This window comes from Portunus trituberculatus, chromosome 47 (assembly GCF_017591435.1).
Source record: "Portunus trituberculatus isolate SZX2019 chromosome 47, ASM1759143v1, whole genome shotgun sequence".
Classification (NCBI taxonomy): domain Eukaryota; kingdom Metazoa; phylum Arthropoda; class Malacostraca; order Decapoda; family Portunidae; genus Portunus; species Portunus trituberculatus.
Genome location: NC_059301.1, coordinates 28,314,258 through 28,335,868, shown reverse-complemented (window position 1 = coordinate 28,335,868; position 21,611 = coordinate 28,314,258). Strand labels below are relative to the sequence as shown.

At 44.4% G+C, this 21,611-nt stretch overlaps 1 protein-coding gene across 5 annotated transcripts in view; it reads left to right on the top strand.

Annotated features, from left to right (window-relative positions):
• LOC123520758 overlaps positions 1-21,611 on the top strand; it is a 229,645-nt gene that overhangs the window by 168,806 nt on the left and 39,228 nt on the right. The window contains exon 1 of one of the 5 annotated variants that reach the window (XR_006679363.1): positions 1,616-1,971. The exons of the other annotated variants lie outside the window; for them this stretch is intronic. The gene's annotated coding sequence lies outside the window, so the exon portion shown is untranslated. Of the gene's footprint in view, positions 1-1,615; positions 1,972-21,611 lie in introns of those variants that run through there. 5 annotated transcript variants of the gene reach the window in all.

Below are 21,611 nucleotides of genomic sequence, written 5' to 3'. Positions count from 1 at the left end.
TCTCCCGTAAAGTAATCTCATGAAAGCAGGTGCCTTCTTTAGCCTACACTGAGTTACGTAACTGCATTCCCTACAAGTACACCCACAGCAGGTGTTTTTAGAGTTTGACCTTCACTTGCCACTCAGCCTTGAAAGTTTTACTATGTGCATCCACTCTCATGCTGACTTTTAGTGCGCTTTGAGGGAAAAAGGGAAAGAGACAGATAGATAGACAGGTAGTTAAGTAGACAGATAGGTAAGCAGGTAGGTATAAATAGACAGACAGATAGATTGACTTATAGGTAGATGTATAGGTAGGTAGGTTGAGAGAGAGAGAGAGAGAGAGAGAGAGAGAGAGAGAGAGAGAGAGAGAGAGAGAGAGAGAGAGAGAGAGAGAGATAAAAGGGAGAAAATTAGAAGAGGGAATAATTTAGCATGTCGTAAAGATAATACTTTTTTTCAGTTCCTATTTTCCGGAACTCTGTCCCAGCGTCGCGGTGTAGGGCGGCGTAAGAGGCTTGGCACCTCTAAGCTGCTTAGCTTCACGCTTCGGAAAAGCATCGCTGCCGTTCGTTCGCTTCCAAAATTTCATTTCAGTCACTATCGATGTAATATTGAAATTAGAATGGTCGTAACACCTTCACTATTGACGCGTCCCACTTTTTTTTTTTGCCGTGTTCGATGTCGTTTTCTGTATGCTTTTATGTTCGCAATTCTGTAAGTCTCTCTCTCTCTCTCTCTCTCTCTCTCTCTCTCTCTCTCTCTCTCTCTGGCATAGTGTCACATGCGTAAGTGACTGCCAAAGACGTAGTTTCCTCACGATAGATGTGATACTTGTTGTTTTCCGTATTCCCTAGTATAGTTTTTGTTTTGTACCACGCTTTGCAAAGTTGCCGAATATTGACAAATATAATACTTTTGTATTAGTTCCCTCGTGTTTCTTATAGTCCTACTCGAAGAAGAATGACAGTTTGCTGCCCTATTAACCAGTGTACGAGTATGTGCGGGTTCAGACATAGCAGCCTGACATTGCGAATATCAATATTCCTCCTTTATATGCAGTGTTTCTTAATGCTGACCAAACCTATCTATTATATATAAACTTGAGGTAATTCATGTACTAGTTTTGAATCTCCTTCTGAGCAGGACATGAATGTTGTACTAGTACCTAGTCACTCTCTAACCACAGCTAGGCACAGCTGCCAGCGGCCACCATCCACGCGAAATAACGTGACTTCGGCAACGTCATGAATTCATTAATCTGATATGTCATTGATCTGCATATTACCTTTCTCTCTCTTTGACGATGAACTTGAACTGTAATAAGCCACAGCTCACTGATATGACACGCTATCAGTCTGTCCCTCCCTGCTGTTTATTACTGCACAGAGATTGCTGGCGCCTGATCGGTACTGGGAAAAAGGTTCGTCTTTGAATCATATCAAGTAGCAGACTGTTTTGACAAGTGTAAATTATTGTGAGAAATTGTGTTATACTGACGCCTTGAATTGAACAATGGATAGATTAAAATATCAAGTTGCATCTAAAAGACAGCTTTCCTTTACTGTACCTAGGAAGAGACAACCTATTATTGCGTTGTGCACGATGCTTCTCTCAGTGGTCGTTGTGTCTGCGGCGAGGTGATACATACTAGTGAGCCAGACGTTGTTTTAGATCATTCCTATAGTGTCGAACGCTTTTTCTTCGGAGTACATTTTGTTCTTTCAGAATGAGTGTTGAAGACTAAGAAAACATTACGTAATGGTTGAGGTGAAAGTGACCTGTTCTTGTGAGCCACAGGTCTTGCAGTATTATTTGTGAACGTTGCCTCCTCAGGTTACATCTTGATTTTTGAGGCCGAGTGTTGAAGACGGAAGCAGCCTATCCTATTTGCAAGGGGAGGTTGTGGCGAAAGTGACCTGTACTTCTGGGAACGAAGTGTTAGGTAATTCCCGAGCGCTGTCTCCTCACACCACATCCTCTTCATTGAAGGTGAGTGTTGAGCTGCATCGGTAGCGCCATGTCGATGTGTCACTTAAAATTTCATTAAGACGAGGAAAGACGACTCTGGGCGTGGCAGGAGGTATTCTGTTCACGTTCTGAGTGGTGAAATTTGAGATGGCGGGTGGCTTCCGGGGGTGTTATGTAAGCAACATAATGTTTCATTCCTTTGGTTCAGATTTGATTCTGTGGAATTTCATCATGAAAATGTTACTTTTGAAGGTGCACGCTCCGATCTCCCTTTTAATTTTTCTTTCGTTGTTATTAGCATATTTTAAGTCATGGTGAGAATTTGTTGTTTGCAATTAGGGCAAGCAAAAATGATCAATTATGTTTATGTTCCTGATTTTTATCCAACTGTATTAGCTATATATTAGCTGTAGTTTCTTCTAAGCTTTTTATGTTTCTAATTTTCACATTCTCTCTCTCTCTCTCTCTCTATATATATATATATATATATATATATATATATATATATATATATATATATATATATATATATATATATATATAAACTACACGGGATATTTGATCTATCATCCTATTCCTTTCCCCGTTGTTAAACTTGCATGAACTGAATATTGGTGCCGTCTTCCTGCCCTGCTCCTCGAACACGACTCTCCTTCCTACTCTTGTTTCAGATCACCAAGCCTCCTTACTTCCTTGCCTTGTCACGTCTCACTACTTCACGTCCGACACCCTCTCTCTCTCTCTCTCTCTCTCTCTCTCTCTCTCTCTCTCTCTCTCTCTCTCTCTCTCTCTCTCTCTCTCTCTCTCTCTCTCTCTCTCTCTCTCTCTCTCTCTCTCTCTCTCTCTCTCTCTCTCTCTGATATCCATTGTGTAACTTTACTAATGTCCCACCCTTTCTTCGTTTTCTATTGATTAGTCTTTTACTTTGAGAACAATGTAACTTAATTGTTCGTGTGTGTGTGTGTGTGTGTGTGTGTGTGTGTGTGTGTGTGTGTAATTCACTATGGTCGTCTGCTGGTTACCCAGCCAGTCTTCCCCATTACGGAGCGAGCTCAGAGCTTTTAGACCGATCTTCAGGTAGGAATGAAACCACAACACACACCGGGAAAGCGAACCCACAACCCCTCGAGTTACATCCCGTAACTATTTACTGCTAGGTGAACAGGGGCTACACATTAAGAGGCTTGCCCATTTGCCTCGCCGCTTTCCGGGACTCGAACCCGGACCCTCTCGATTGTGAGTTGAGCGTGCTAACCACTACACTACGCGGTGTGTGTGTGTGTTTCACTGTTTGATCTGCTGCAGTCTCTGACGAGACAGCCAGACGTTACCCTACGGAACGAGCTCAGAGCTCATTATTTCTGATCTTCGGATAGGCCTGAGACCAGGCACACACCACACACCGGGACAACAAGGTCACAACTCCTCGATTTACATCCCGTACCTACTCACTGCTAGGTGAACAGGGGCTACACGTGAAAGGAGACACACCCAAATATCTCCACCCGGCCGGGGAATCGAAACCCCAGTCCTCTGGCTTGTGAAGCCAGCGCTCTAACCACTGAGCTACCGGGTGTGTGTGTGTGTGTGTGTGTGTGTGTGTGTGTGTGTGTGTGTTTGTGTGTGTTTATTATAGGTACGTATGTTTTATTAGAACAGAATAATGACTTGGAATGCATTGTTGTTGCGTGTTCGAATTGCGTGTTTCTTTTTTTTTTTTTTTTTGCGCATTTATTGAAAGTCTGGAAGATTTTATTTATTTTGGATGCTCTTGTTCTATATATGTGTGTGTGTGTGTATGTGTGTGTGTGTTGTGGGGTGGTAATAAGTAAAATAGTACACCTGAAAGATATTTTTTTTTTCGTTTTTAATTTCATGTAAAATTAGAATATTGTGTGGTATGCTTGTCAGGTATTTATAGTTTACAGGTATTTACTGTACCATATGCACCACGAGCAGTTGTGCACCTTAGCTTTGGAACTTGTGTAGTATAGGCGTCTTTTGTAACGGTGCGAAATTATGTCATTCTTGTTTTCCTCTAACTCTTTGCGAAGACAGATGCTCTTTGTATTTATTTGCATATTCACCTTTGACCTGTCGATTTATTTTTCTCATGGGTCAGTACTCTACTTCAAACTCATTATTTAGGCGTAAATAGAGCCGATAACTCAGGAACAGCTGTACAAATCTTTGGTTTTTATTCAACAGTTCATGTCTTTATTTATATTTGTACTACACGAGCAAGACGTCATGGAGGTACAGTCGCGGTCATAAGGTTTGTCCTGCTTCGTTACATGGTGAATTACCTTAGGTTCCTCCCTCCTATCCGACATCTTTTACTTCTCTCCTTTCCAGTCCCACTTCAGCCTTGGTTGAGTGTGGACGGTCCTCTCTTCCTAGACTGTTGTTCCTTCCGCTTGGCGTACACTACCACTTTCAAGCTGCTGAGAGGCATGGAATTTTCCGGGCCAGCCACCCTTTCGGATATTGAGGAGGATCTGGCTCTAAGTGAAAATGAGTCCTACGATGGTGCCTTTCCTGCTTTGCCACGCTCGCAGGGGAACGCCTCATCTGTATGTCCAAGCAAGCGGCGCATGGACGACGTGCTCGGCGAGTTGCATTCTTCATCCGCCAAACCACCCAAACACCGTAAGGATAGTGAAGATACACAAGCGGCGCCACATCAGTCATTCCTGGCCTCTCGAGACGTCGCTGCCAGCTCTGTCACGCTTTCTAGAGCCCTCACAACCTCCTACCTTCGCCCCTAGTGGGGAATATGTCAAGCTGCTATTCACAGGGAGGCCTTCTGTGGAGACGAAGCTTCGGTGGTTGGCTGAGGTCAACCGTACATTCAATCTGGATCGTCAGGCTGTAGTTGTAAAGATGTCGGCGGTGTTTTCTCGCTTCATGTACGTTTCACGGCACCGCATGGATATCGTTGAAAGGTTGTGGAATTCACGTATTTACAGCTGGACATAAAAGACTTACCTGTAAGGAGTTCCAGGTTCCCTTCTTATCTCCTAACAAAATACCCTGAGTGTGTTGACCCTTCTCTAGCCAAGAAACATCCTGGAGTGTTCTCTGCCCGTCGTTTTTCCAGAACGAGAAACCAATCAACAGGATAGTGATTATTTGGTGCCATGACCACCCACCGCCTACGGCTCTCTCGTTCAGTTTTCCTCCTTGTCTTCCTCCTTGTGAGGTTCGTCCGATGCATCGGGACCAACCCTCATGCTACCGGTGCTGTGGGGTGGGACATATTTCTCGCTATTGTTATGCTCCAGAGAAGTGCGTCTGGTGTGCGGGTGAACACGACTCCCGTACGTGCCCTCATCGAGCCCCGCCAACTGTAAATGATGCAGAAGCCTCTACTTCTACTCTTATAGCTGCTGAAATGACGTCTAAATGGAAGTGTCCTCGCTGCAGTGAGCCCCACGTGAATGTCTAGCATTGCTGTCTCAGACCACGATCTGCTTCCTGTATGCGACCACCCCCGCCACCGCAACCTAGCAGTATCACGCCTCTTTCTGGTTCTCCACCACTCGTTTTGTCACATGTTGATGTTCTCCATGAGGCTGTAAGTAAGCTGACTGCTACATCTGCCGCCTTAGCAGTTAGGCTGGAGAAAATTGAGCTCGTATTGTCTCTTTAGCTAGTAGTTGTGCCAAGTCTGAGGATTCTGGATTTTCTATGGTAGAGATTCAGAAGGTGGTGATTGCTAATATTACTTCCTTAACAGAAAGACTGAACACACTTGCCGCTACTATCGACAAGCTCTGCAACCTCCATCTCCCCACAGTCGGGTCACCGTTTAGCACGTCGGCCTGTTCGATAGAGCACAGAAGCTTCATGTACTGTCCTGGATCTTGCGGAATTACAAGTTTTATCAAATTTCGCGCTCTGCATGACTATATCTGTAAGCATCACCCCAGTATTATATTTCTTCAAGATTCTTTTGTTGGGCATCCGCCAGAAGGGAGGAAAGTTCCTGTTCTCAATGGGTATGTGTCGTATGTTCACGCTGTCGGAAATGTCTCATTACCTATGTCCACTCATCTATGCAGCCCCGGCTTCTTGTCTCTTCAAATGATCCTGACACCATCTTCCAGTTCCTTAAGATGACGGTGGGATTGGGTACAGTGAGACTGTGTAATGTGTACTCTGCTCCAGTCGGACTTATCATTCACGTTCTTCCTACTCCATTGGACTGTGGTATTATTTACATTGGTGATTTTAATGCACGCCATCCAGAGTTGAGGGCCATTTCACAGACACCTAAAAGGAATGGAGTTCAGTTGTTGCGGTATATGCGTCGTTACCACCTCACCCGCTGGGACTGTGACGGTGCCACTCACTCTCGTGGAGGTACACTGCATCATGTTCTCACCTATTGACTGGTGGAAAGTCGTGTTAAATGTTCTTCTGTCTCTACTCTCTGTTTTTATCACATTGCTCTAAACATTCATTACACCCTGTCACCCACACAAGACACTTTTCACACACGCAGTCCTATTAACATTCCACCTGAATATTGTTCAAATTACATTCTTTTTATGACTACTCTCCTTCCAACAATTGATATGGAGTCACCAGAGGACTATATTCCTCCCTTGTTCGTTTCACCCGTATCTTTTACTCAAGTTATGTTTCCAGGCCTCATGTTAAACGGCAGACTGGACCCCACTCGTGGACGCTTGACGGACATCTGTGCCAGACGGAGCGAGCAGTGGAGGCTGACGGTCTACTCTACCAAAGGCATCCAACACCACAACATCTACGCCAATACCGAGACAACTTCGTTGAATTACAGCGTTGGGGGAGGACTGAGGCATGGCACGCTTTCTTGGACAGCATGAACCACCAAGCAAGCGTCAAATCCATGTGGCACACAATCAACAGAGCAATGAAGAAGACACCTGCTAGTGCTCTCCACCACAGGCCAGCTGAATATGCTGACAACCTTGTTAAGGCCTGGTATAATCAGTCCATTATTACTAGCCTCCCAGCTGATGTACAGAGGGCCCTACGCTGTGGAGCAGATCGTCGCGCCTTCTGGCTGATGGGAGCATTGCTGACGCCCAACGAAGAGGACGACATAGAGATCACCGAAGATGAATTACAGCGTGCCCTGGCTCGAGGGAAAATAACTTCTTCAGGTGATGACGGGATTACATACTCAGTTTTTCTTCTTATCAATGTTTCCGGTAACCCGTTGCTTCGCCTTTATAATCCTTTAGGCGTGGCTATTTGCCTACTGCTTAGACTTGTAGGCATGGTTATTTGCCTACTTCTTGGACTTGTAGGCGTGGTTATTTGCCTACTGCTTGGACTTGCTCTACCATTGTGCCTATACCTAAACCTCCACAGGTAAGTTTAGACCTGTGTCTCTCACATCATGTTTTGCTAAGGTTATGGAAAGGATTCTGCTTAATCGCCTCATGTATCGAATGGAAGACAAACTTTCGCCTCAACTGTTTGGTTTTCTCCTTGAAAGAAGCACTCGCTATTACTTGATAGACCTTTACTCTCGCCTCTCCTCGAACAGTGTGGTAGCTTTTCTTGACTTGTAAAGTGCGTTTGACATAGCTAACAAAGATATGATCCTGTATCAATTAGTGGATATTAACATCAAAGGTAATCTATTGAAATTGATAAGGGGCTATCTTAGCAATAGAGCCTCCACAGTACTTTTCAAAGGTGCGTACAGAACATCTTGCGGCTTTGAACTAGGGACTCCTCAAGGAGATGTGCTTAGCCCTTTCCTTTTCAATTTATTAGTGCATTGGCTACTCTCATTGTTACCCAACACTCCTGGAGTTACCTTCACATGTTATGCTGATGACATCTGTATTCACAGCTATTCGGCAAAGGACCTACAACATTATATCAATTCCTTTTTCAATGCAGCAGTCTCTTATGGTCTTCTTATATCACCAGATAAAAGCAGAATCTTTTCTCTTCGCAGTCTGAGACTCCTTCCAGAAATTTCAGATGGAGAACGTGTCATCACACTGTGTACTCAGTATATCTACCTGGGTGCCCCAGTTCAAATCCCTCGAGGCACTCCGGGACAACGTGTTCACCCTCTCATCATTGATCTCCTGGGTCGTTTTGAGAAACGCTTCACACCTCTAAGGACACTTGCCACCAGAGGGAAGGGTATATCAATACCGTTAGCCAGAACTATCTATGTTACGTTCATATGCTCAGTGATAGATTACCTCTCTCCTGCTTTAATCCAACTCCCTAAAACCTCTTTGTATCCCCTTGACAAATTTCAGAATAAGGTTATGAGATTTATATTGGGTTGCTCATCATCAACAAGGATTGTTAATATGTTATCAGAGCTCAAGCTTCCTTTCCTCGTCGATAGAATACACTCAAACGTCGCTTCCTTCACTATCAGATCTCTTTGCACACCACACCTTGCACTTCATTACTCTCATGTTGTTAGGACAGCGATGGGCCTCAACGCAAGACTACCCCAAATTTATCATGGAGGTCGTAATCTTGTATAGAATGTGTGTTCTCTACTCCATCGTCTTCACATCAATATTGTCGAGGAGGAGGTTGCTCCTGGCTCCCTGCCCTGGCGTCTTCCGCTCCCGCCACACCGCATCTTCTTCGATGGTCTTCTCCCGGACATGCCCCCCCAGATGGGAACCGCCTTGTCGTGGTGGGGGGGCTTGCGTGCCCTTGTGACCTGGCGAGCTAGGCTAGAGGGGGCTTAGTCCCCTGCTCTGCCCTTTCGAGGGGGAGAGGGCTACCCATGCTAGTACGGTCGCCAGTGAGGGGCCAGACTAAATGGTTCCTACGTAGGCTGCCAGTGGACCAGCGGAGCCACTCGCTGGAGGGATCGCCCAATAGGGGCTGTCCTGTGCTGGATGGTTGGGTGTCCAGGCTGGGATGCTTTGGGAGGGGGGTCTCAGCTCTGTCGTGGACAAACATTCGTATCATGTGGGGCCTTTTTTTAAAACGACTGGTCCGCATGGGGACGAGGTACCCCGTCCACGGCAGCCAGCGCTTCCTCCCATTGTAGTCCCAGTAGGTGGTTTCCCTTGCCCCTGGAGCCAATTTTTTGTGTAGCTGTTTTTATGGGAAAACACAAAAAACATTCAGGTTCTCGTGAGGTGGCTGACCTGGCCCACGAGACGTCATCTTCAGGTCTGAGTAAGGAGGAGGATTCCCCTCCACAAGGGCCTCCCACAGCAGTCTCTTGTTCTGGAAGTTCTTTTGAGGGATGCATTTCTGCTGCATATGATTCTCTTGTAATGGTAAATGTTAATCCATCATTTTCCTATCATGCCTTGCACTCACTTCTCAAGGCGTATGGTACGGTTGTTCGCATTCGACTGGTTTATGATAAGGACTTTCCTTCTAACCGATGCTATGTAACGTTTATGTCATGTGATGAAGCTCGTTTAGCTTATGAACATGTAGCATCTCTGCCCCTCGCCGGCCATGGCTTTAAAACTGAATTTCTCCAGTCACGTAATATTTCAGACAGTGACATGGATTACATCCCAAATGTTTTTGAAAACTATTTAGAGAATTCAGTTCCAGCAGTCCGCCAGATCCCACCTCCACGTTGGTTTGTGGCGTACTATAGAAATGGGCGTGGAATTTCATCCATGCCTCCCGGTACCTGTCCAAAGAAATCGGCACGATTCCTGAGGGGAATCTGAAAAAGTATGGGAAGGGGGTGCTTGTGCGAGCAAAAGATCTTACGCAAGCTAGGATGTTGCAACATCTCCCATGCCCTTCTGACAGCATGTTTGAGACTGTTAAGGCTCATCCCACCTTTAACTATAGCAAAGGTTGTGTTTATAGCCAAGACCTCTATGAATTCCCAGAAGAGGAAATACTAGCAATGTGCCCTAGCTCAGTACAAAAGGTGACTAAGATGAGGAACTCCTCCAACATGGTCCTTCTCACTTTTTGGGTCCACCCTTCCTGACCGTGTTAATATCGGTCCTATCAACCTTAGGGTGAGGCACTTTGTTTCTCGCCCTCTTCAGTGCTTCTCATGCTATGGGTACGGTCACGGGAAAAGCTCGTGTAAGGAAGCTTCCCGATGTGGTAATTGCTCTGCACTCGACTCGCATTCAGAGGAGCATTGCAATGGTGCAGCTTATTGTTTTCATTGTCGTGATGCTCACCAGGTACGTTCCAGGCAATGCCCTAGGTATCGCCTGGAGCAGGACATTCTACAGCTTGCCAATAGTCAGTTTATCAGCCTCGGTAGCGCCCGCCGTGAACTCCTGTACCGCCAGAAGGATGGTACTGGTGCGACATCCTATGCTTCATTGGCCGCTCGCTCTTCGGCTGAGTCTGCCGGTCCGAAGACAACTCCTCCTGCTACCTCTCGCTCTGTTGGGGCGGGTGGTACTGTTTATCTGGCTAACAGGTTTGCCATTTTGGCTGATGACTCGGTTGAGTCATCTCTTAGAAGTGACGAGAAAATACGGACTTGAACAAAGTTACCCATGTAGTAGATGTCCATTTGCCACCTGTATCTCCTAAGCCTTTCAAGGGTCTAACTAAGCGGCACCGCGGCTCTGCGGAGTCGTTAGATTTAGCTCAGCATAAGCAGTCTAAGTTTTCTCCCGGTGCTTATAATCGTGAGTCCTCCAGGGACCGCTCTGCTAGGGTAGCTCCAGTAGTTTCTGTCCAGCCTTCTGTGACGCCCTCCGTCTCAGATCGGGCTTCTTATGATGAGGACGGTCTGAGCATGGAGACGTCCGATGATATTGTCATAGCCGTCCCTCGTGGACCAACTGTATCGGAAAGTGCAGTCCTGCCTGATCCTCGTCCTCCGAGGACCAGTAAAAGTGATGATAGTTCGCATCACCCACCGATAAGCCGAAAGGCTGAGGTCCAACGACCCGGCACACCTCAATTCCCGGTGTCTTCTCGTCGTTTGATTAGTTCTAGTCAGGTCAGTCACGGGCAGCCTCAAAAGGCTCGCTCGTCCACTGCACCCAAATAGTCGTCTTCAAGCTTCTACAATGGAACTGTAGAGGCCTTCGCGCCTCGTGGGGAACTCCGAGCTTTGCTGTCGGAGTTCTCTCCAGCCTGTGTAGCTCTACAAGAGACTATGATAGGTGATAGTACTTATTCTAGTCCTCCTGGCTATCGTGGTTTTTTTAACACTCCTTTCCCTGACCAGGGCCACCACGGTGGCACAGCTATTCTAGTCCGTCAGGATATACCTGTTATCCCGGTACAACTTAACTCTCCCTTCAGGTGGTTGCTGTTAAGGTCTTTATGGGACGACTGTACACCATCTGCAGTTTATATCTACCTCCTCGGCTTCCTGTCTCCAGGGGTGAGCTTGACGGCCTGGTGCGTCAGCTGACTCCGCCTTTTCTTTTGTTGGGAGATTTTAACGGCCGTCACCCGTTGTGGGATGAAGGTGCTAGTAATCCTCGTGGGGTTTTAATCGGTTCTTTTATTGAGGATGAGGGATTGGAGATTTTAAATTCTGGGGATGTTACACATTTCCACACTCCTACTGGGACTTTTACAGCTATCGATCTTTCTCTTTGTACATCTAATTCTTTCCTTGATTTTAATTGGCGAGTCCTACCGGATTTACACGGTAGTGACCACTTTCCGATTTTATTGCAATCTGTGAAATCTGAGCCACAGTCCCGGCCACCACGCTGGGTTTTAGACAAGGCAGATTGGCGTCGATTCACAGACCTTAGCTCTTTTATTCGTCCGCTGGCTGACTTTTCTACTTGTGCTGAGGCTGTTGATTATTTTACTGATTTTTTATTTCTTTAGCCCTTCAGACAATCCCTAGGACGTCAGGTCGCTTTACTAAGCGTCCCGTTCCTTGGTGGAACGCAGCATGCACTGCAGCGGTTAAAGAGAAACGGTCAGCTTTCTCTCGTCTCCGGCGACATCGTGGGGACCCACAGTGCCTGGAAGCTTTTCGGCGATGCCGAGCTCGGGCCCGCCGCATTTTGAAAGAGGCACAAAGAGCCTCGTGGAAAGCCTATATCTCTTCCATAAACGTCCGCACCCTCTTACGGATGTCTTCAACAAAGTCCGCCGAATTGCTGGGAAGTATTCTGCTGCTTCCCCACCAATTTTGTTGTCTGCTGGGCGAACGGTGGCAGACCCTAGGAATGTCGCTGACCTCTTTGCGGAGCACTTTGCCAGTGTTTCCCAGAGGCATCCTGCAGCTCCGGGCGCACGTCACCGCCAGAGAATGGAATCTCTCGGCATAAACTTTTCTTCCGCTGGAGGAGTCTTATAATGTCCCTTTCTCTGCTTCCGAGTTGCGGACCGCTTTGTCCCAGTGTCACGACTCTTCTCCTGGGCCAGATGATATACCTTATGCCTTCTTGCGCCACATGTCTGACACTGCTTTTAACTTTCTTTTAAATCTTTATAATATGATTTGGCATACCGGTGACTTTCCATCTTCTTGGGCTGTGGCAGTGGTTCTCCCATTTCCGAAGCCTGGGAAAGATAATCTCCAGGCTACGAACTACCGTCCTATATCTTTAACGTCCTGTATTTGCAAAGTGTTAGAAAAGATGGTAAATATAAGACTCATGTGGTATTTGGAGAGGGGAAGTACTTGTCACCGGTACAGTACGGCTTCCGAAAGATGAGGTCTACTACTGATGCTCTTTTATCCCTAGAGTCTTCCATTTGTGAGGCCTTCGCTAATCACCACCATCAAGTAACAGTCTTTTTTGACCTGGAGAAGGCCTACGACACGGCTTGGTGTCATGGCATTTTACAGTCTTTGTTTAATTTTGGCCTTCGGGGCCACCTTCCTATTTTTATCCAGCAGTTTTTATCCAGCCGTTTTTTACGGGTTCGAGTTGGGAGTGTTCTCTCCGATGCTACAGCTTTAAATGACGGTGTCCCACAGGGAAGTATTCTTAGTGTTACGCTATTCGCAGTTGCAATAAATGGTGTTATAGATACTCTACCGGATGGCATTCACAGTTCTTTATATGTGGACGACTTGTGCATCTCTTTTGCTGCTTCTAGGATGTCACTGATTGAGCGCAAGCTCCAACTGGCGATCAATAGGGTGTCCAGTTGGGCCAACATGAACGGTTTTCGATTCTCCACCTCGAAGACCGTAGCCATGCATTTTGTCGCAACCGTGGTGTCCATCCAGACCCGGATTTATACCTCGCCAATAGACGCCTCTCATGCGTGGAGGCGACTCGATATCTTGGCCTTTTATTTGACAACCGTCTCACCTGGGTTCCCCATTTTCGCTCTCTTAAGGCGTCTTGTCGGCAGGCACTATCCCTTCTTCGGGTTTTAAGTCATACCTCTTGGGGTGCGGACAGGGACACGTTGCTGTTGCTTCACCGTACACTCATACTTCCGAAGCTGGAATACGGCTGTGAGATCTACTCATCCGCAACAGATGCACGACTACGCTCGCTTGACCCCGTGCATCATGCTGGGGTCCGCTTGGCTACGGGTGCATTTCGGACATCTCCAATACCTAGCCTTCTAGTGGATGCTGGTTTCTGGCCGCTCGACCTCCGGCGCCAGTCTTCGATGCTCCGGTGTTGGTTTCGCACCCACCGTCTGCCTGATTTTGTCCCCTGTGTGTCAATGTTGCGGGACTCGCGCTCGCAGGCGTATGTCACTCGACCGAGTCTCCCTAAACCTTTTGGCCTACGTGTTGCAAATCTCATGGCAGAGTTATCTATCGACCCCACTCCTGTGTACTCTTTCCGTCTCCCGCGAGTTGGTAATTGGCAGCTTCCTGTTATCTCATTATGCCCTGCCATGGATGGCAAGAAGGATTTTTTGCCAGCTCTGTCCCACACACGGTTTTTAGAACACTTTTTTATGCATTCTGATGATATCCCTGTTTTTACTGATGGCTCCAAATCCGACTCAGGCGTTGGATTTAGTGTGGTTTTCCTCTTTTTATCGGTCTGGCAGCCTTCCTTCAGTGGCGTCCGTTTTACTGCGGAGCTGTCTGCCATAGTCCTAGCTTTACAAATAATTTTTACTCTACCGGTTTCGTCTTTTACAATTTTTAGTGACTGTCGCAGTGCTCTTACTTCTCTCTCTTGCACTATATCCTTTAACCCTTTGGTTTTATCAGCCCTGGAGTGGCTATACCTTCTTACACAACGAGGATATCGTGTTGGGTTCTGTTGGGTTCCTGGTCACGTTGGTGTTCCAGGAATGAACATGCAGATCGCCTCGCTAAACAGGCAGCAAGTCGCGCTCCATCTCCTGCGTCTGTTCCGTTTCGAGATGTCTTTCCTCTAATTCGTGAGGCAGTTGCAGCAATCTGGCAGAGGAGATGGCTAACGGGGGTCGCAACCTCGAAAATGGGAGAGATCACTATTTCCTCTATCCCTCACTGGACATACACCCATGTTCGAGATCGACGTTTACAGACTTTATTGGCGCGACTGCGTATAGGTCACACGTACCTTACACAGAGGTACCTGTTGACCAGGAACCCTCAACCTTACTGTGATGACTGCCTGGTGCCGCTTACCGTGCGGCACCTATTGGTAGAGTGCCCTAGTTTGATAGAGTTACGACACCGCTACCTCTACCGCTGTCGCGGTAGAGATAGCGGTGTCTATTATATCTCAAAGGTCCTTGGACCAAAGTGTCTGGCCCAAGGCCATGACGTTTTAGATTTTTGGGAGAAGCTGGCCTTCTCCCAAAGCTGTGATTTTATTTAATTTTAATATATGTATTTTAATGTTTTATGTATATTATTGTAGCTTTTTGTTTTAATTACCATTAATTTTATCGTTTTCACTTGTTTTAGCTATTTTATGCATTTTATTTAAGTTTATTATATGTATTTTTAATGTTTTATTGAATTTTATTGTAGTTTTAGTATTTTTGTTACCTTTGATTTTATCTTTTTAATTTCTTTTAGTTTTTATAAACTACATTGTAGTAAGTAAAATATCGTAGCGGCGCCATATGACCGTTGATGTTGCGGCGCCTAAAATTAAAATCCATCCATCCATTGTTGTCAACTCTTCCAGATAAAAATTAGTTCCTTTTTCAGACATTCAGACAAGTTGGAGGAGGAGGTGAAGAGAAACACAGGTGAAGAAGCATCAACAAAACTAGTCGGGAATAAACTCACCCTCCCTACACCTGTGTTTCTCTTCTCCTCCTCCATTAGTTCCTTTGTTAACCTATGCTCTTCATTATACATTACACTGACGACTTTCTCTCTCTCTCTCTCTCTCTCTCTCTCTCTCTCTCTCTCTCTCTCTCTCTCTCTCTCTCTCTCTCTCTCTCTCTCAAAGTTTCCTTGTTTTCTCATTTAATTCAATACACTTCCCTTCTTAGTTCTCATCCACTGCCAGTCTTTCCATCCCTGGCGTCTTTATCGTTCCAGCATCACTTTGTAAATCCACTTCTTCGTTCTCTCTCTCTCTCCCCTCCAGTCATCTTCATTTCCTGTCATCCACCGCCCCTTTCGCTACTCCTTTCTCCTTCATGCTCGAGTGTCCACACACACCCGGATTCTTCTCCTCAGGTTTTGTACCGTTCGTACCGCTCATATATATTGCAGTGTATGATTGTCTCTTACATGAGTTGCGATTTCGTTCAAAGGCTGGAAAGGTGTAGTATCTTGGCTTTGTTGTCTAATTCTGTTCAAAAGTCAAGTAGAATATCACATTTATTTCTTCTGTTTTTAGTATTTTTCCGCCATTCATAGATCCGAGTCGATAAATTGTCACAGGTAAAAATTGTGGAAGGAATATTTTTGTTATTTATTTATTTTTTATTATTTTTTTTTATGGGAAGGGAAAAGGATCAGGCAGCTTCTCGTAATCATGATAAGCTATAAATGAGTCATTAACAGTTTTTTCAGTGCTCTGGCCACCCTTCAAAACCACGCGCATATATACGAAGTCATTATTTACAAACAATACCGTAGTGACAAAAACACGTGTCGCTAAAGGGTGAGTGTGGGTCTTGCCCGTACATCTATTCTTATCCTTCGTGGTCTGCCATCTTACGATTGATCACCCTTAATCATTACTATCACTAATTATTTCCTGTTAATTCAACTTCTCAGAAATTTCACTCATTAATTTCCACGAGGTTTCTTCACCACTATCCATGATCTCAGACAGGCTTTATGTTATTTGTATAGTGCTCTCCTGTTCATTGTCCCTCCACTGCTTCTTTCTAAGCTCCCCTGCTTCTCCATCTCGGCGGCCTTTTCTTGCTTTTCCTTCCGCATTACCACTATCGCATTCTTTCTCTCCCCTTGGTAGCCGCAATAGCATCGCCGAGATGGTTTTCTCTCTCTCTCTCTCTCTCTCTCTCTCTCTCTCTCTCTCTCTCTCTCTCTCTCTCTCTCTCTCTCTCTCTCTCTCTCTCTCTCTCTCTCTCTCTCTCTCTCTCTCTCTCTCTCTCTCTCTCTCTCTCTCTCTCTCTCTCTCTCTCTCTCTCTCTCTCTCTCTCTCTCTCTCTCTCTCTCTCTCTCTCTCTTTCTCGAGCCTCTTTCCCGTCACATTCTCACTCATCAACATGTTTACGTCTTACGCTTCATTTCTTCCTCTGTCCTCTTGTCTCCTTTCCCATCCTGTTTCTTTTTTACTCTTCATTTTTTCATCCTCTTTCCTTCCTCCCTTCCTCTTTCTCTCTGTCGCCCTTTGTCACTGCCAGCTCTACCCATTTCTACTCAGCCTGTTATATTGTGGGTACCAGCCAGAAAATGAGTCCTTTTCAGTGTGAGTGAATAGTTAAGATCCCGTAGTAAAAGCGCATGTCTTGCAATTTAGTGTCTTTTTGCTTTCCATATTTCCTGTACTGTCAGCGCCACTGTTGTTACTACTACTACTACTACTACTACTACTACTACTACTACTACTACTACTACTACTACTACTACTACTTTTATCTAGTTTCCTATGAATATTAACATTGATACTGACTATTTGTTATTATTATTTCTTTTGTATTCGAGATGTTAGTTACGACTCTATATAACCTCGTTAAGGGCAAGCAAATGTATGGTGTGTTTGTATTTGCATTCCTTCTCCTCTTCGCCTTCATTCTCTCTCTCTCTCTCTCTCTCTCTCTCTCTCTCTCTCTCTCTCTCTCTCTCTCTCTCTCTCTCTCTCCTTCCTTCCTTCCTTCCTTCCTTCTTTCCATCTACTTCTTCCCCACCCTCGCATTTCTTACGTCTTTTTCCCACTGACTTCCCTTCCTTTCTTTTTCCTTTGTGCCCTGTACTACTTACTTTCTTTTGTTATCTCTTCCATGCACTTTGTGTTATTATTCCTCAGTTTTAATTATTCTTTCTTTTCGTCTCTTTTTTCCTCTGAGTCTCGTTACGTTTCCCCCCCTTCTGCTACTCACGACTCAAGTCAATATAATTCCACTGCTTATATTAAAGATAGTATACACTTGGACAGTAGTAGCAGGTATCGTAATCATCAAGTGAAGTATTATGAAAGGACTTGTAAAAAGGAAGAAAGGGAAATGAAAATGAGTATGTGGAAAGTTTCTCCTCAAAGTTCTCGATTGTAATTTCATCTTAATTAGACTTTCTGTTGATCTTAATTAGACTTTCTGTTGAAACTGAAAACGCGAATCGCATTTTTTTTTTTTTTTTACGGTAAGGCCTATAGCGCCTGTGGGCACACTTGAAGAGTGTATGGGAAGCGCTGTTCAGCTTCCGCCCATTAGTGCCGCAGGCATTTTATTTATAGTGGTACCCATATTAGGGCCCATATCACCGCCCAAGCTCATCTTGAGTGTAACCATCTAGAACCTGGGTATCATGGTGATATGTAGGTAACTTTAAACCACTCGACAAATGGCAAAGTGTTTTAAGGCTTTACGTGATGGGATTCGAACCTACGCGTGGACGTCTGCCCGATCCCACGCTCACCACCTTATCCACTATGCCACCGCCTCCACCGCCTCCCTACAGGTATGAGTGATTTTACCATGGAGAGAGAGAGAGAGAGAGAGAGAGAGAGAGAGAGATGGTGAGACCTAGTTCTGCCTTAGCAGTGGAAATATGAATTACGTAAATGGTTTATATAAATCTTTATTTCTTTATATACAACAAATAACTTCATTATATTCAAAACAATGGAATTTAATACTAATCTCTGATTTTAGTAACTATCGTGATACAATGTTCTTTTAAATAGAAATCTCAAAAGAAAAATAATTTATCATTATTTATTGTCTTCATCTTAAATTATGTACTACTGTCATATGAGTAAGCATTTATAGAAAGTTCCTGCAATATATTCAATTACCAGTACAAAACTATGAAACACCATAGTTATTGAAAAGTACGGAATAATTTTTTTTTTTTTTTTTTGTATTTTTACCTTCACTTCCCGATACGTATTTTGTTTTTTCTTGATGGTATTCCTGTCAGTTTATCAGTTCCTGAATGCTGATAAACTCCTTGGTGTTCTACTTACTTGGAATGGAAAAGGGAAATGACATTCAAGCTTGCTTCGTTAAAAATAATCTCAATCTGGGTAAAAATTTCCTACATATAATCAGATTATTTGCTGAAGAACATTTTTTCTTTCAGACTTTCACGTCATGTTTCACTGCCTTTAGTTCTTGTGCTACCATATCGTCAACCAATCATTCTTCCTTTCATCTACCACCTGCCTTATCTTTCTCGCCTCAACCCTTCACTCTTTGCCTCTACATCCACTTCACCTACTTCTTTTTTACGACTATACTTCTCTCTTTCTTTCTATCCTTCTCTTCCTTCTCCATCTAGTTCTTATCTTCCACATCATTATCATCATCGTTTTCCTTTTCTTCACTGACAATTTTATTCTATCATCCTTTCATATTTTTTTTGCTTTTTGTGACTCGTACTTCACTTTTTTACCTCCTCCTCCTCCTCCTCCTCCTCCTCCTCCTCCTCCTCTTTTTGTTGTCTTGCACTTACCTTTCTTTATTTGTTTTATTACATCTCACCACGCTCTAATGTTTTTTTTTTTTATGTCACTTGTTGTTTGCTTCCTTTGATCTCTCTTCTCCTCTTTAGTTTCCATGGTCGTCTTGCTCCCTTTTCTGTGCATGTCTTATTTTTCCTATCATACCCCTTATAATTACCAGTACTTACACGTGCCATCATTGCTCTCCTCTGTTTCCCTTGGTACACTCGGTTTTCCTCTGTCTTCCCTCATTCCTTTCCCTCTTTTTCATTGCAAACATCATATCGATACATCAACGACCCTTCCTTGTATTCTTGTGGCAATTCATTTACCTTATTCATTAGCTGTCCTTTGGTATGTCTCTTCTTGCCTCTGTAGCTCATTGTTCATCTTCTTCTCCCTATTTATCATAAACATATCATAATCATTATATCATCGATGCATCAACAAATCTCTCCGCTGCGTCTTGTAGTAAATTGTCGTGGCATCTCATTCATCAACTCATTCGTTCTTAATTAGGCTGTCTTTCCTGCAGCTCCGCCCACCTCTCTCTCTCTCTCTCTCTCTCTCTCTCTCTCTCTCTCTCTCTCTCTCTCTCTCTCTCTCTCTCTCTCTCTCTCTCTCTCTCTCTCTCTCTCTCTCTCTCTCTCTCTCTCTCTCTCTCTCTCTCTCTCTCTCCTTCCTGTTTCATCTCAATCATAATATCATAGATGCTTAAAAAGCTTTTATCAGCCATGTTTATGGTTTCTTCTTGTGACATCTCATTCATTTAACTCATTAATACTTAATTAGGTTGTCTTTCTTTCCCTTCCTTTCTTTCTTTTTCTTTATCTTTTCCTCCCGTTTCCAAATCAAATTTGATATCATCTATCCTTCAACAATATTCCATTGTATAGACTATTGTTTTTTAGACACCTCATTTACCTGACTCATTAAATCATCATTAAACTGTCTTCTTTTTTCCAGCCGCATTTCCTCCCTTTCATTGAGTCCCTCGTCATCCTCGGGACAAAAGTTACCTCTTTATATACGGTTTGTTCGAGACTTGTTGGAGGCCTTGACGAACAGGCTGGGCAGGCGGCACAGATCCTGCTGATTAGAATTTGACTGATTGGCGCATTAGTGTTGATTGGTTGGCTTACGATTTGATTACTTATGATGGGGTTGTTGTTGAAGAGTCATTGTTGATACTGACCGCTGACTGGGAGAAGTGACTATTTTTTTTCTTTGTGAAGAGAGAGAGAGAGAGAGAGAGAGAGAGAGAGAGAGAGAGAGAGAGAGAGAGAGAGAGAGACAGAGAGAGAAACGCGGAGTAAGAAAGATAGAAATGCTGCCAATACCGGTCCTTACACAAGAAAAATTGAAAATATCGATTTACTCTTATCCCCCTCGCGTTTACAAAACACACACACACACACACACACACACACACACACACACACACACACACACACACACACACACACACACACACACACACACACACACACACACACACACACACACAGACCAGACATCATGTAAACACCCGACATGAAGAAAGCAGAAAAATAAAATACTAGCGGCAGCAGCAAACTGAAGATACAGACGAGTTTGAAAAGAACTGAAAGGAGAAAAGATCAGAAGGAAGAGGAACAGGAGGAGGAGGAGGAGAAGGAAGCCTTTCTTTATCCAGTATCTTTTATAAAAGTTTCAAGGAAGAGGACCCGGCTGACCGTCGCTTGGGAGTTATGTGGCAGCGACAGTATGAGGCAGTTATTATGGAGTTAAGGGCGGCGGGTGTTATGAGACAGGCAAGGGACAGCTACGAGGTGACCACGGCAACTTACGAGACGCAGATATTTACTGCTGATGGACGCTGACTGGATCGTTACTACTAGTTTCGCGAGAGTACTTTCATTCTCTTATCTTTTCTAGTTTATTGTTTGCGCCACACTAATCTTTAATACTATCATCATTTTGTATTTGTCTTGGGTACTGTTTCGTCTGAAATTGGCATTTAGATCACTGCCATGAATCGTGTGGGTGAATGTACACAAGAAAAGAGAACGTGGGGTTGATTTGATATAGGGTTACTAAGCTACAGGACAACGAGTTCAAGAGATTGTAACAAAATAATAATAATAATAATAATAATGTTTTCTCTTAAGAGTTATAGATGACTTTGGGAAATATCAATAACCAATGAAAAAATTAATTTTGTATATTTCTTTTTATTTCTTTATCTGAAAGTGTATTTATCTCTTCTTTTTTTGTGTGTGATATAGGAAATATTTTTTTTTTATATGATCGATGTTTGTTCACGTGTGTGTGTGTGTGTGTGTGTGTGTGTGTGTGTGTGTGTGTGTGTGTGTGTGTGTGTGTGCGTGCGTGTGCGCGTGCGTGCGTGTGTGCACTCGCGTTCTCCATTTCTTGCTATACAACTCAAAATCAGTCACTCGTCTCTTCCGCTGGATGTTTTTCTACTTTTTCCTTTTTTCCCTTTTTAGTTTCACGATCTCTTTTACTGAGGCGTGTAAGACATTCCTCTCCCCTTCCCCTCAGAAATGCATATAGGGGACTTGAAGGCACTTTTATTACCAAAGGAGTGAGGGAAGGAGGAAGAAGAGGAGGAGGAGGAGGAGGAGGAGGAGGAGGAGGAGGAGGAGGAGGAGGAGGAGGAGGAGGAGGAGGATGTGGTGGTAGAGGAGGTAAAGATGGCGGTGCTGGTGGTAATGGAAGGGGGAGATGAAAAAAAAAGGA